This window comes from Ictidomys tridecemlineatus, chromosome 7, assembly GCF_052094955.1.
Source record: "Ictidomys tridecemlineatus isolate mIctTri1 chromosome 7, mIctTri1.hap1, whole genome shotgun sequence".
NCBI lineage: Eukaryota > Metazoa > Chordata > Mammalia > Rodentia > Sciuridae > Ictidomys > Ictidomys tridecemlineatus.
In genome coordinates this window covers 138,918,318-138,935,330 of record NC_135483.1, presented here as the reverse complement: position 1 = coordinate 138,935,330, position 17,013 = coordinate 138,918,318, and the positions used below count along the sequence as shown (strand labels likewise).

Genomic DNA, 17,013 nt, shown 5'->3' with positions numbered 1-17,013 from the left:
AAGGTGCCAAGAACATGCATTGGAGAAAAGATAGCCTCTTCAACAAATGGTGCTGAGAAAACTGGAAATTCATATGCAAAAAAATGAAATTAAACCTCTATTTCTCACCATGCACAAAACTCAAATCAAAATAAATCAAGGACTTAAGAATACAACCAGAGGGCTGGAGTTGTGGCTCAGTGGTAGAACACTTGCCTGGCATGCATGAGGCCCTGGGTTGAATCCTCAGCACTGCATATAAATAAATAAAAAGTGAATAGAGAGCCTATTTCTTGGGAACAAATCTTAACCCCTTGCACATCAGATAGAGCACTAATCAGTAGGCTATATAAAGAACTCAAAAAGCTAAACACCAAAAAAAAACCAAATAACCCAATCAATAAACGAGCCAAGGACCTTAAGAGACACTTCTCAGAAAACAATGTACAATCAATCAATACATGAAAAAATATTCATCATCACTGGTAATTAGAGAAATGCAAATCAAAACCACTTTAAGATTTCATCTCACTCCAGTCAGAATGGCAGCTATTATCCACACAAACAACAATAAGTGTTGGCGAGGATGTGGAAAAACAGGTACACTCATACACTGCTGTGGGACTGCAAATTGGTGCAGCCAATATAGATAGCAATATGGAGATTTCTTGGAAAACTGGGAATGGAACTACCATTTGACCCAGTTATCCCTCTCCTCGGCCTATACCCAAAGGACTAAAAACAGCATACTACAGAGACACAACCACATCAATGTTTATAGCAGCACAATTCACAATAGCTAAACTGTGGAACCAACCTAGATGCCCTTCAATAGATGAATGGATAAAAAAAAAATGTGGCATATATACACAACGGGAATATAACTCAGCAATAAAAGAGAATAAAATCATGGCATTTGCAGGTAAATGGGTGGAGTTAGAGAAGATAATGCTAAGTGAAGTTAGTCAATCCCAAAAAACCAAGTGCTGAAAGTTTTCTTTGATATAAGGAGGCTGATTCATAGTGGGATAAAGAGTGGGAGCATGGGAGGAATAGACAAATTCTAGATAGGAAAAAGGGGTGGGAGGGGAAGGGAGGGGGGAATGGGATTATTAATGATGGTAGAATGTGATAATCATTACTATCCAAAGTACAGGTATAAAGACACAAATTGGTGTGAATGTACTGTGTATACAGAGATATGAAAAATTGTGCTCTATATGTGTAATTAGAAATGTAATGCATTCCTCTGTCATATATAAATAAAAAGAAGAGGGCTGGGGTTGTGGCTCAGTAGTAGAGCGCTTGCCTAGCATGTGTGAGGCACTGGGCTTGATTCTCAGCACTGCATATAAATAAATAAAGGTCCACTGGCAATTTAAAAATATTTTTATTAAATAAATATAGTATAATATAAAATATGTATTTTATAAAGTAAAAAAAAGACATTCTAGTATTTAGGTTGCTGAGTTTCAGAATTCAGTGAAAACTATATAATATCAAACAGTAAAAATAATACATAAAGTGCCTGATAGCTTTGGACATATATGAGGTACTTTTATATTAAATGGGAGCTTAACAATCATAGTTAACATCTGCATTACAGAATAACTTAGAAAATCTTTTCAAATGTCTTATTCAATCCTCAAAATGGTATCAATGTTTCAGACAGATAAACTTACACACCTAGGATTCTAAACTTGCATCCATATAGATAATTTTTCTTCAAATCTGTGTTCCTTCTATCATACTACGCTGCTTTGGTAGCAAATGCTTATTTCTATGTAATCAGTTGCTGGAGTGAGAAATTTATAGACATCCTTGATACTTTCTGTCTCTTTCTTACCCACATTAAAATAATCACCAAGTCCTGTCAATTCTATTTTTTAAATATGTCCCAAGTCAGTTCAAAAAACCTGGACAAAACTTCCATTGTTTCTTTTCCAGACCTAAAATTCCAACCTAAGTGACTATGTCACATCCTTGATCATTTCCATGTTTGATGATTCACTAGAACTCATAAGATTATACTGAATCTTATAGTCATACTCATGACTATGATTCAAGACAGCATAAGAATACAAACTAAAATCAGCAAAGGGAAAAGGCCCATTGGGTAAAGTCCTAAGGAAATTTTTAGAGTCACACTGGATGTGTTTATCTCCTCCAGCAACAAGCTGTGACAGCTCAGAAATCTCACGAAAGAGACAGCACCCAAAGGGCTGTCTCTGCCTAGCACATATCAAAATCCCAGACTCCTAGGGAGAAAGTAAAAGCATTCAGCAAGAACCACATTGTTACTCAAAACAGATTTGGCATTCTTATCAGTTCTGAAAATGACGGGTTTCCTTCCAAAGCCCAAGTTCACTGATGCTAGTTAAGGTCCAACTTTACAAGCAGGCCTTCTATGTTAATTCTTTTCTACATGGTAGTTTATCTGTATCACCTCTTAGATTCTTACAATCTATTTTTTACTGTAGCTAGACTGATGTTTGCCCCTTTTCACTGAGGTATAATTGATGAAAATTGTAAATACTAAAGGTATAAACATACACTCTGAAATGATTCACATTCAAGTAAACATATACATCACCTCATATAGTTATCACTTTCTGTGTATATGGTTAGAATACTTAATGTCTACTCTCTTAACAAATCAAAGTATACAACAAAGTTTTATTAAATACAGTTAGTATACTTAATTTAGTAGATATAGTGTGAGCAGATTCTAGAACTTATTTTCTTGGCACTTGTACCTTTGACTATTATCTCCCCACTTCCCCACCCACCCTCCTGACCACTGGTAACTACATTTCTACTGTTTCTATGAGTATGAATGTTTTAAATTCTACATATAAATGGGATAATGCATTACAGCTGGTCCTCTATGTCCACAGCTTCCACATCTGCAGAGTCAATCAACTTCAGATAGAAAATATTTGAAAAAAAATTATCTTTATTGAACATGCACAGTTTTCTTTCTGGCTTTATTAAACAATACAGTATAACAACTATTTTACATAGCATTTACATTGTATTAGGAATTACACAATGTACCTTGTATTATTGTGTGTGTGTATATATATAAAAATATATAAATATATAAATTAAAGAAAAAATATATAGTAATATTGTCTTATAAGTAAACTAGAAAAGATTTAAAGTATTACCACAGGACATGTATAAATTATATGCAAATATCATGCCATCTTTATATAAGAGACTTGAACATCCTCAAATTTTGGAATACATGCAGCATCCTGAAACCAATCCCTAGAAAATACCAGGGGACAATTGTATTTATCTCTGGGACTGGCTTATTTCATGTAACATAATATCCTCCAGGTTCACTGTTGCAAATGGAACAAGATTTCCTTCCTTTTTAAGGCTAAATAACCTTTCATGTATATATGTGTGCATGTGTGTATATGCGCGTGCACATGCACACATGTGTATGTGTGTATTCATTCACTCATTAACATTTAGGTTGTTTCCACATCCTAGCTATTATAAACAATGAGGCAATGGAACATGGGAATACAGATATCTCAAGACACTGATTTCATTTCCTTTGGCTCTACACCCAGAAGTAGGATCTCTGTATCATATGATAGTCCTATTTTTAATTTTCTGAGGACCCTCCACAATCTTTACCATAAGGGTTGAACTATTTTACATTCATTCCAACAAGGTATAAGGGTTCTATTTTCTCCATATCCTCACCAATACTTGTAATTTTTTGATAGAAACCTTCCAAACCAGTTAGAGGTAATATCTCACTGTAGTTTTGATTTGCAGTTCCCTGATGATTACTGATATTAAGAAGACTGATGATCTTTTAAAGAAATATTTGGCATCCTTCCCCTAGGTGTCTACAAACTGAAATAATCTTCCTTTCTCATAGGTAGGCTAACTCATAAAATCAGTCAAATAACACCTTGAAAGTCACTTCCCAAAAAAAATCTTCCCTGATTTAAAAATGTGTGAGTATACACATGTGTGCCACATATCTGCTCTTATCCGTGCTGATCAGTTAGGGTGGGTACTTGATATAAACCATATTAGTTAGGGTGCATCTATGGGATTTTTATAACTGGAGATGAAGGGAAAGTGTAAATATTGAGCTTAGAAATATCAGAGGCTATGCTCTGGTCAACAGCTGAGCCTGAATGAAGTGACAAGACTGACGAAAGTGGACTCATGGCAGAATGAGAGATGCATGATAGAAAGAATCTGTCAGCACTTAAAGTTATGGTTCTGGTTTATCCCTAAGACCCCAAGACTACTACTCCCAGCTCCTACAGGCTCATGTGAGTCCATCAGTGGACTTCAAATGAATTTCTCTCACCTGCAATAGATATAGCATTAAGAACTTATAGTATGGGAGCAAATAGAAGGAAAAGAAATCTAAATTCAAGGCAGCTCAATAATAATAGTTTGCTCCTGGGCTGGGTATATGGTGCTTCCTTGGTTCAAGCCTCAGCACAGCAAATCATAATAATGATAATTTTTTTTAAAAAAAGCTTATTTATACTGATTACATAAGATAGATAACAAATGTGGTAAAGATAAATTTTAACCTGGGACTTAAGAAGTGAATTTTCCTTAGAATTACAAATGTAATATACATTCTTGATTTCCTATTCTTAATTACTGTGTGGGCTAAGCTACTAAACAGATGCCACATCTATTTCAGAAGATAAAGTCATCATTTTGTAATTTATCTGTAATTTATCATTTTTAAAAATTTAAAATGTCATAATTCATGAAATTAAAATAACATCTTAAACTTCATATGAAAATCCTTGCTCATGTTTCTTTCCTTCTCCTCCCCCTGCACCACCATCAAGACACAACACCAGAAATGGAATAAATAGTTCTAAGGATATCTACATTAATTGGAACAAGGGCCCAATTTTGGAATGATGTCAACAGTTTTATTTTTTGTTTTCTTTTTAAGTGGGTAAGGCACAAAAACATGGACAACAATCAAAAAATTGAGTATTTAGTGAGTATCCACTCTATGACTGGTGTTGAGGTTTTCAAGGAATCAGCAATCTCCTGGGGAAACAGAGTTGGTCAACAAATATCCACAGATGCACTGACTTGCCTACAAATACCAGACTTAGTGTAGGTGATGAATAAGACAAACAGGATTCAAATGTTTGCATAAGTTCCTTATTGTTTTAGAGTTAAGATAATTCAAAATGTTCCAAGTTTCTTTTAGAACAACGTAGAATACATGTAAAACATAAAACCTCTCAGGGAAAAACATACAAGAAACAGGACATGATCTGAAGATGGCATCATATATTTTATTCTTTTCCTAAAATAATCACAAAAAAGTTGTTAAAAATATATACTGTTCCACTGCTTCCAACAGTACTTTGTACAGATCATTTGAGAACATCAAATCTCATTCTCCCTTTTGATGATCTAGAGTTACTAATTACATGTGCTCTGATCCTCTCATAAATTAATTTATGATATGTTTTTCTGTGTGATAAGCTAGAATCTATTTGATGAGTGAAGAACGCAGTTTAAAAGACTTCATTTGCCTTGATCAAGATAGAAAGAAGATCCCAAATCCATCCAACAACTAATAAGGTAGTTAATGCTGTTCCCCTAGGCATACTTTAGGCAACTGAATTTTGGTTCTAATAAACTACCAACATTCTCCACAAACATGACATGGAAGTGATCACAAAATAAAATCTAAAGATTTTAATGAAAGTAAGAGCTTTCTTGAATTTCAAAATAGAAAACAAGCAATTTAGCACAAAATAAGACCAATGGATTTTTAACACATCCATTACATTCCATACCTGCTGAGAACATTATACATTATGCATTAGGGATATATATATAAGATAATACTTATCCTAGAGGAACTGATAGTTTACAGAGGGATATATTTTTAAAAATCTATTATGACATAAGACAAGCATAAAAAGAGAAGTCTGAGTAAGTTGTTATGGGAAACGGAACAAGGGATACATAAGAGAAAGACTTCCAAGAGAAGGTATCAATTCAAGTAAAGGACCACCAGGAGTTATTAAGTGAAAAAAAAAAAAAACAGAGAAATGGCAAACATTTAAACATGCTTAAAACTCTCCTATCTTAAAAACAAACAACAAGCTACCCCTATGAATTACACCCATGTATAGCTTCTGTTTTCTCCCTCCCCAATAACTCTTAATAATTCTCTGTGGACTGTTTTCTCACTCCACTATAATCTATTGATTTTAAAACTGCAAACACAATCTCCTTACTGCTATTCCTTATTATAGAACTATTTCTTTGTCTATGGCCAGGAGTTCTCAATAGAATTAATAAATAATTGATCTTTTTTTTTTTTTTTTTGTACCAGGAACTGAACCCAGGGACACTGAGCCACTGAGTCACATCCCCAACCCTTTTTATTTTTTGAGACAGGGTCTTGCCAAGTTGCTTAGGGCTTTGCTAAGTTGCTGAAGATGGCTTTGAACTTGGGATCCTCCTGCCTCAGCCTCCCAAGTCACTGAGATTTTTGACTTTTTAGGGATCAAGACTGTTTTGGAAATTTGTTGACAGCTATAGAACTATTTTAGAAAAAAATGTACATTTACATACAAAATTTTCTACATTTTAGAAGATTCATGGATTCCATGAAGTCCACTAATGAACTCTAGAACCACAGATTAAAAAACCTTGGTCTGAAGAAACTGTCAAAGACTGCCAAGGTCAAATCAATAGAACCTAAGCCAAATTTAAGTATCTTAAGTTATTATTCACAGTGAGACTGAAAGACATCAAATATTTTAAAATCCATGAGTTTACAATTGTACTGAAAAATAAAAATGAAAACAACTTTGGAAAATACTAAAAATAAAAGTAATCTTTCTGCAAACTGGTAAATAAAAAAAGTCTTTCCTATATTAACTTTACCAATGGGTAAGTAATAGGAAAAACTTCTTTCTTTTTATAATAATTTTTCCTGGCATGGTGGCATACACTTGTAACCCCAGTGACTCTGGAGGTTGAGGCAGGAGGGTCACAAGTTCAAAATCAACCTCAGCAACTTAGTGAGACCTTAAGCAACTCTGGAGGCTGAGGCAGGAGGATCACAAGAGACCTTGTTTCAAAATAAAAAATAAAAATGGCTGGGATATGGCTCAGTGGTAAAGCACCTCTGGGTTTAATACAAAAAAAAAAATGTACACCAAACAAGAAAAGTAATTAAGGAATAAATCAAGACAATCAACAATACTCTTGAATGTCACCTACAGAAAGGCAAATTGATATTATTCTCCTGATTAAAGTTTCTAACACTGTCCATGAAGTATCTCTGAACAAAGGAAAAAAAAAAAAGAAACTGAATCCACATTTCTAAATCTATCTTCCAGTTTGTAGGAAACACACAGGGACAGAACATATTGCTAAACAACAAGAATGCAATTAGCAAAATTTAAATTATGGAAAACTCTAAGGACAAAAGACTAAAAATTTTCAACAAATGTTAGAGGGAAAGGGAAGAAATATTACAACCAAATCCAATGTGTCAACCTTGTTTGGATCCTAAGTCAAACAAACCAACTGTAAGAAATCAATTATAAGAACCAACTATGGAAACCTAAATACTGACTAGATATTTAATGATATTAAGACATAACTCCATTTTAAAATTTGTTCATAGTAGTATGGTTATGTTTATTAAAGAATTATTATATTTTAGAGATACATAATGAAGACTATATGGATAAAAAATGAGGTTTGGGATTTGCTTCAAAATAAGAATAGGAGAGAGGAAGGACTAGTTGAGGATATAAATAAAAACAAGGTTGGCCATGAATTGATAATTGGTAGGTACACAAGACCATCAAACTCTGCTTTTTACCATTATGTATGTTTGAGATATTCTAAAATAGTCATTTATTTTTAAAGCCCTGGTATGTAACAAAGCAAAACTGAGACATTTTCTCTCTTAAAATGAATGGCAAATAATAAAAGCAAAGTCCTATCTCCTTTTTTTTTGGCCTTGCTTATGGGATCTTGTAAGAATAATCTCCAGGAAGATGCTCCAGAAAATCCTGGAATCACTATCCTATAAAGCGTAGTTAGAACAAATTTGTGAAGCTCCTTAATAACAGCAAGATGGGAAAAAACAGTAACATGATCTAAGTAATTGACTCTTCCTTAAAAAGATAATGTTTTTAAGCTTTAAACTCAAGAGGTTGAAAATGAAGGAAGAATTTTAGCCAAAGACATACAGTTGTTATGTTCTGAGTGGATCTTCTAAAATGGCTTTTTTTTTTTTTTAATAAAACCAGGGATTGAACACAGGAGCACTTAGCTACTGAGCCACATCCCCAGCCCTTTTTATTTTTTATTTTGAGACAGGATCTTTCTAAGTTGCTTGCAGCCTCACTAAATTGATGAGGCTGGCTTTGAATTGGTGATCCTCCTGCCTCAGCCTCCTGAGCCACTGGGATTACAGTAGTGTGCCAGCTCCCTAAGCCTAAAATGGCCTCAGAGTTAAGTTCTTATCTCAACTCTCCATTCTACTGAACTAAACTGTGATGGCTGGAACTCTAGGAAGATGAAACCCAAACTATAAGAAATTTAGTGCTGTGAAGTAGAAGAATAGACCTGCCTACTTTTTTTTTACATGAAAGAGAAATTAGCTTCAATCTTATTTAAGCTTAAAAATAATATTTAAGCTTAAAACTGTGTTGGTTTTTGTTTCCTCACTGCAATATATAGCCAAACCTGATCCTCTGTAATAAAATGTCTTTCCCCTTGAACATACAGAACTAAACATGAATACGTGAAGAAAGTGATCTATCATAAGTTATTTCCAGACTTATCCTTTGGAGGCCAGTAATGTCATAAGTTATTTCCAGACTTATCCTTTGGAGGCCATAATAATGGGTATTATGATAAATAAGATTCCCAGATGTAAAAAAAGATCAAAGAAAACAAATGCTTGCTTTTAATATATTTAGTCTGAACTTCTGATGAGACAACTGGCGGAAGAAGGTCTTTTGACCTGAAACTAGTGCTTAAAAGGTGTCCAGATAAATTTCTGCTTCAACTACTTTCAAATAAGACCACCAGAAGCATTTACCACCCTAGTACATGTAAACAGTAAAATTTTTCCTTCTTTTCCTTTTCTAATAATAACCAATAACTAAAGTTATAGAAATATATACATTTCTAAAACAAAAACAGACATTATCCCCATTACCAAACACACGTATGTGTACACGTACATGCACACATGCGCACACACACTAAAGATTACCAACTGTTATTAACTATTAGGTCAATATTAGAGGGCAAACTGAAAAATTTACATTAACAACTCTATCTTCTTTATCTATTACTCTTCACATCCCACAAAAGCTATCTGAGGAAAATTCAAGTTACTGAATATAATTAAACAACCTTCTATCTCTTTGAGCTTCCTAGTAGTTAAAGTAAGGTCTCTTTCTAGTCAATGTTCAATGTGCTTAAAAAAATAAAGAAAGAAAGAATGCTTTTTTATTTTTATGTTTTTTGGTCCAGCCATAAATTCTAAGAACAATTCATCACTACAATGACAGTGAGCAACATATTAAACAGATTAATTTCCTTGATGTATTTTAGAACACGATTTTAGGATGTTTCTACTAAATTAAATTCTATAGTTTCAATTAAATCCCCTTTCACCATTAGCTTCGCCTTCTGTTGAAAACTATTACCAACAGTTTCCTGTGACAATGATACAACAATGACAACTCTTAGACACTCAAACAACAGGTCCTCTACTCTTAATTGAAATATTTTTCTCTTTAGATTAAATATTAATTATGAAAATTAAAAATCCTATGTCAAGTCTCTTCCCTTTTAGTTTTTCAGGTTTACATAATAACTATACTTATAAACAAAAAATATTTAAAATAAAATGTATAAATATTTGAAGATGTAAAACAAAGTAACTTTTTATACTTCAAAATTTAATGAGTGGTATAATTAGAATAGCCAATTAGGAGTAAACTGGCACGACTCCAAGACAATTGTTTCCCTAAACTAAGAGAAACTAACCAAAGTGACACAAGAGGGGGGAAAAGAAACCCTAAAGAATTTAAAACTGATTTGGCAAAGAGATTAATTACATTGAAGTTATTTGATGGGTTTAGATTTTAAAGTCTATAAACATAAATGATTAAATTCATAGGCACAGCCAAATCCAAAAAAGTAATATGAAAAAACATCCGAATGTTAGAGGAAGGAAGAAATGGGGAGTGATTGCTTATTGGGCCTTGCATATGCTGGGCAAGCACTCTACCACTGAGTTACATCCCCAGCTCCTGTATGCATCTTTAATTTTAAAAAATTAATTAAAAATTCACAGTGCTGGTATAAATAAAATATTATGCTTGCTTATTGTTATAGCTTAGATCTGGAAGGATTGGTTCCCAGTGCAGCAATGTTCAGATGTGGGGCTTTTGGGGATTGGGCCATGAGTGATCTGATTTCATTAGGGGATTAATCTATTGATGGACTAACCATTTGATGACATCAGTGGGAGATGTAGAAACTTTAGAAGGTAGGACCTAGTTGGAAGAAGGTATTTTATGTTTCTCTCTTTCTTTGCTTTTCAGCTGTTATAAGGTAAACAGTTTGCTCTGCCATGTACTCTGACATGACATTCTGCCTCATCACAGGCCCAAAGAAATGGAGCTGATTGATGGTAGACTGAAACCATGAGAATACATCATTCTTTCTTTAAGTTTTATTTTTTTTCACATCAAAATTTTATTTGAAAAATTCATGCATTTTCTGCTAATTTTTGTAAGCATTTAAAAATATTTTCCCTTCCTATATTATTTTGTTTTTTGTTCTGTTAATTTATTGTTTCAAACATTATTTTTAATATTTTTTCTTTTGGAAAATTGAATAGTATTTTTGACACATGTTCCTTATAATGTTCTTTCACTTTCTTCATTTATTAGTACTTTTTATTGACAACCCTGTCAGGAAAGTAATCTACTATACCTGCTTTTCTGCAAATGCTCTACAATTCACTTTTTGATTCCATGTAGTTAATCCTCAAGTTAGTACTACAGGTGACAAAATAATCACTGGCATGTTTTATCTGGAGACCTCTAACTCTCCAAGCATGTCAGAAAACAGAATCAAACATATAACTTCCCTGAAAGATGATCTCAAAGACAGAATTGGTCCACTTCTCTTTTTAGCCCACATATTGCCTTTTTTGAGACAGGGGCTTGCTTTGTTGCCCACTCTGGTCTCCAATTCACAATCTTTAAGCCTCAGACTTCCGGGTAGCTGGGAATCACAGGCATGTGCCATCATACCCAGATTCCACATACACCTCTAAAATGTAAATTTTCACCTTATAAAGAGCTGATCATCTGAATGACCTCCTCTTGTTTCTGGGAAGTCTGTGACTACACTATGGTCTTTAAGTTTTAAAAACTAGGAGAAAAAGACATAGCTTCTGCTTAGTTATCTTTTCATGAAAGATCCCAAAAATTGCTTGTGAAATCCACATGCTATGAGACTGCCATGCTGGAGCAATTTCTGGCTTACAGAAAGAGTCATTCATCACTCATGTGAGAACACCATTATGGATGTCCAGCTCACATAGTCTTCAGGTTATTGTAGCTTCACCAGATATGTAACTGTACTACAGAAGACATTCCAGTAGAGTCCTGCCCAAATTCCTGAAGCACAAAATCCAAGAGGACAATAGATTGCTGTTTCAGACTGCTAAAGGGGGATCATTTGGTTATCAATACAGTAATTTGAAATCTGCATTTTAATAATAATAGTATTTATAATGATACTATTTTTTGGTTTTTAAAATATTTTTTATTAATTAATTTATTTTAATTGGGTATATATGACAGCAGAATGCATTTTGATTCATTGTATACAATTGCAGCACAACTTTACATTTCTCTGTTGTACTTGATATAGCATCACACCATATGTGCAGTCATACATGCACCTAGGGTAATGATGCCCATCTCATTCCACTATCTTTCCTGCCCACATACCCCCTTCTCTCCCTTCCTTCCCCTTTCCTCAATCAATGTTCCTCCATTTTTCCCATGCCCTGCCTGCCATTCAGCATCTACTTATCAGAAAGAACATTTAGCCTTTGTTTTGGGGGGATTAGTTTACTTTGCTTAGCATAATATTCTCCAACTCCATCCATTTACCTGCAAATGTCATAATTTTCTTTTAATGCTGAGTAATATTCCATTGTGTATATATAACACAGTTTCTTTATCCATTCAACTATTGAAGGGCATCAAGGTTGCTTCTACAGTTTAGCTATTGTGAATTGAGCTGCTATAAACATTGATGTGGCTGCGTTACTATAATTGCTGATTTTAAGTCCTTTGGGTACAGACTGAGGAGTGGGATAGCTGGGTCAAATGGTGGTTCCATTCCAAATTTTCTAAGGAATCTCCATACTGCTTTCCAGATTAGTTACACAAATTTGCAGTCCCACCAACAATGTATGAGTGTGCCTTTTTCCCCACATCCCCATAAACACATTATTGTTTGTATTCTTGATCATTGCCATTCTGACTGGAGTGAGATGAAATCATAGAGCAGTTTTGATGCAAATTTCTCTAGTTACTAAAGACATTGAACATTTTTTCATATATTTGTTAATCGAACATATATCTTCTTCTGAGAAGCATCTGTTCAGTTCCTAAGCCCAGTTATTGATTGGGTTGTTATTTTGGTGTTAAGTTTTTGGAGTTTTTTATATATTCTGGAGATTAGTGCCCTATCTGACATGCATGTGGCAAAAATTTGCTTCCAAAATGTAGGCTCTCTCTTCACCTCATTGATTGTTTCTTTTGCTAAGAAGAAGCTTTTTAGTTTGAGCCCACACCCATTTATTAATTCTTGATTTTATTTCTTGTTTCAGAGTCTTGTTAAGGAAGTCGGGGCCTATGCCAATGTGAGAAAGATTTGGGCCTACTTTTTCCTCTATTAGGTGCAGAGTGCTGGACTAATTCCTAGGTCCTTGATCCAATTCGAGTTGAATTTTGCACATGGTGAGAGATAGGGGTTTAGTTTCATTCTGATGCATATGAATTTCTAGTCTTCCCAGCACCATTTGTTGAAGAGGCATCTTTTCTCCAATGTATATTTTTGGCGCCTTTGTCTAGTATGAGATAATGGTACTCATATGGGTTTGTCTCTGCGTCTTCTATTCTGTACCACTGGTCTACATGTCCATTTTGGTGCCAATACCATGCCATTTTTGTTACTATAGCTTTGTAGTATAGTTTAAGGTTATTTAAGGTTTAAGGTTATTGTTGCCTTGGCTATTCTGGGTTCCTTTATTTTTCCAAATGAATTTCATGATTGTTTTTCCTGTTTCTATAAGGAATGACATTGAGATTTGAATTGGAATTGCATTGAATTGTATAGTGCTTTGGGTAGTATGGCCATTTTGACAATATTAATTTTGCCCATTCAAAAGCAAGGGAGATCTTTCCATCTTCTAAAGTCTTCTTGAATTTCTTTCTTTAGTGTTCTTTAGTTTTCACTGTAGACATCTTTTGCCTCTTTAGTTGAAGTTGATTCCCAAGTTGGTTTTTTTGTTTGTTTGGTTGGTTGATTTTTTTGAAGCTATTGTGAATGGGGTTGTTTTGTTTTCCCAATTTCTCTTTATTTTTATATATAGTGATATATAAAATCATCACTGATGTACAGAAATGCCTTTGATTTATGGGTATTGATTTTATGTCCTGATTTTACTTTGCTGGATTCATTAATTAATTCTAGAAGCTTTCTGATGGAGTTTTTAGATCCTCTAAGTATAGAATCATGTCATCAGCAAGTAATGATAGTTTGAATTCTTCTTTACCTATTTGTATCCCTTTAATTTCTTCTGTCTGTCTAATTGCTCTGGCTAGAGTTTTAAGAACTATGTTGAACAGAAGTGGTGAAAGAGGGCATCCCTGTCTTGTTCCAGTTTCTAGTGGGAATGCTTCTAATTTTTCTCAATTTAGAATGATGTTGGCCTTGGGTTTAGCACAGATAGCTTTTACAATGTTGAGGTATGTTCCTACTGTACCTAGTTTTTCTAGTGTTTTGAACGTGAAAGGGTGCTGTATTTTGTCAAACATTTTTTCTGTTATCAATTGATATCATCACATGATTCTTATCTCTAAGTCTACTGATGGGATGAATTATGTTTATTGATGTCCATATGTTGAACCAACCTTGATAAACCCCACTTGACCATGGAGCACTATTTTTTTTCCTTATGTTTTGTATGCAAGAGTTTTATTGAGAATTTTTGCATCAATGTTCATCATGGATATTGGTCTGAAATTTTCTTTCCTTGATGTGTCTCTTCCTGGTTTTGGTATCAGGATGATACCAGCTTTGGAGAATGAGTTTGCAAGGGTTCCTTCCTTTCCTATTTCATAGAATAATTTGAAGAGTATTAGTATTAATTCTTCCTTGTAGGTCTTGTACAACTCAGCTGTGAATCTGTCTGGTTCCAGGCTTTCCTTAGTTGGTAGGCTTTTGATGGGGTCTTCTATTTCATTGCTTGAAATTGATCTGTTTAAATTGTATATGTCTTCTTGATTCAGTTTGGGTCAATCATAAGAATCTAGAAATTTGTTGGTATCTTCTAGGTTTTCTATTTTATTGAAATATATATTTTCAAAAACAGATTCTAATTATCTTCTGTATTTCAATAGTGTATGTCATATTTCCTTTTTCATCACAAATTTTGGTAATTTGAGTTTTCTCCCTCCTTCTTGTTGGGGTGTCTAATGGCTTGTCAATTTTATTTATTTTCAACCAGCGTTTTGTTTTGTCAATTTTTTGAATTGTTTCTTTTGTTTCAATTTCATTGATTTCTGCCCTGATTTTAATTATTTCTTGTCTTCTACTACTTTGGTGTTGTTTATTTTTCTTTTTCTAGGGCTTTGAGCTGTATTGTCTGGTCGTTTACTTGTTGACTTTTTCTTCTTTTAATGAATGAACTCCATGCAATGAACTTTTCTCTAAGCACTGCTTTCATGATGTCCCAGAGATTTTTGGTAAGTTGTATTGAAGTTCTCATTTGCCTCTAAGAATTTTTTTTATCTCCTCCCTGATGTCTTCTGTTATCCACATGTCATTCAATAGCATATTGTTTAGTCTCCAGGTGTTGGAGTAGCTTCTCTTTTTAATTTTATCATTGACTTCTAATTTCATTCTATATGGTCAGACAGAATGCAGGATAGTATCTCTACTTTTTTGTATTTGCTAAGACTTGCTTTGTGGCAATCATATCAAATGATCTATTTTGGAGAAGGATCCATGTGCTGCCGTGAAAAAAGTGTATTCACTTGTTGATAAAGTATTCTATATATGTCTGTTAAGTCCAAATTATTGGCTGTATTACTGAGTTCTATAGTTTCTTTATTTTTTTTTTTTGAAAGATCTATCCAGTGATGGGAGAAGTATGTTAAAGTCAACATTATTGTGTTGTAGTCTATTTGATTCTTAAAGTTGAGAGGGTTTGTTTGATATACATATAGATACCCCATTGTTTGGGGTATAGATATTTACAATTGTTATGTCTTATTGATGTATGATTCCTTTGAGTAGTATGAAATGTCCTTCTTTATCCCTTTTCACTAACTTTGGTTTGAAATCCACTTTATTTGATATGAGGATGGAAACCCCTGCCTGTTTACACAGTCCATGTGAGTGATACATTTTTCTCCCGTCCTTTCATCTTCAGTCTGTGAATGTCTTTTCCTGGGAGGTGAGTCTCTTGAAGGCAGCATATTGTTGGGTCTTTTTAAAAATCCAATCTGTCTTTAATTGATGAGTTTAGGCCATTCACATTCAGGGTTATAACTGAAATACATTTTATATTCCCAGTCATTTTGGTTATTTTTGGTTCTTAAATTGACTTGGTTTCTCTTTGATTTGCCTTTCCTTTAGTGTAGTTCTTAGCTTTATAGATTTTCACTGTTGCTTTTCATTTCCTCCTCGTGGAATATTTTGCCAAGAATGTTCTATTATGCAGGCTTTCTTTGCTGAAAATTCTTTTAATTTTTGTTTATCATGAAAAGTTTTTATTTTGTCATCAAATCTGAAGCTTAATTTTGCTAGATATAAGATTCTTGGTTGGCATCCATTTTCTTTCAGAGCTTGGTATATGTTGTTCCAGGATCTCCTCCTGGCCTGAGGGTCTGGGTTGAAAAATTTGCTGATACGCGAATTGGTCTCCCCCTATATGTGAGTTGATTCCTCTTGTGGCATTTAAGATTCTATCCCTATTCTGTATGCTAGGCATTTCCAATATAATGTGCCTTGGTGTAGATCTGTTGTAATTTTGTATATCCGGTGTCCTGTATGCCTCTTGTATTTGATTTTCCAATTCATTCTTCATATTTGGGAAATTTTCTTATATTAACTCAATGAAGAGATTGTGCATTCCTTTGGTTTGAATCTCTGTGCCTTCCTCTATCCCGATAACTCTTATATTTGGTCTTTTGATGCTATCCCATAATTCTTGGATGTTCTGTTCATGGTTTCTTACCATCTTCACTGAGTAGTCAACTTTATTTTCCAGATTGTATACTCTGTCTTTATTATCTGACGTTCTATCTTCCAAATGATCCACTCTTTTGGTGATGTTTTCTATTGAGTTTTTTATTTGGTTTATTATTTCCTTCATCGTGAGGATTTCCGATTTTTTTTTCCAAAATCTCTCTTTTTTGAAGTAACCTTTTGCTACCTGTATTTGCTCCCTTATCTCTTTGTTGAAGTGATCAATTTTTGCCTGTATTTACTCATTTAGGTCATTCTTTAATTCACAGGTCATTTTAATTATGTATATTCTGAACTCCTTCTCTGCCATTTCATCAACTGTGCTGTCATGGATTCTATTATTGTAGGATCCTGGTTTGTTTGGGGCACAAAATTCCCTGATTATTTTCATGTTGTCTATGTGTCTTCCTTTCTTGCAGTGCAGATCTGAGGTATTACAGTTTCTACACT

The 17,013-nt window shown here is 33.9% G+C and overlaps 1 protein-coding gene across 10 annotated transcripts in view; it reads right to left on the bottom strand.

Moving 5' to 3' along the window:
• The window catches only part of Ubr3 (ubiquitin protein ligase E3 component n-recognin 3), a 212,709-nt gene that overhangs the window by 22,438 nt on the left and 173,258 nt on the right, over positions 1–17,013 (bottom strand). The window lies entirely within an intron of this gene.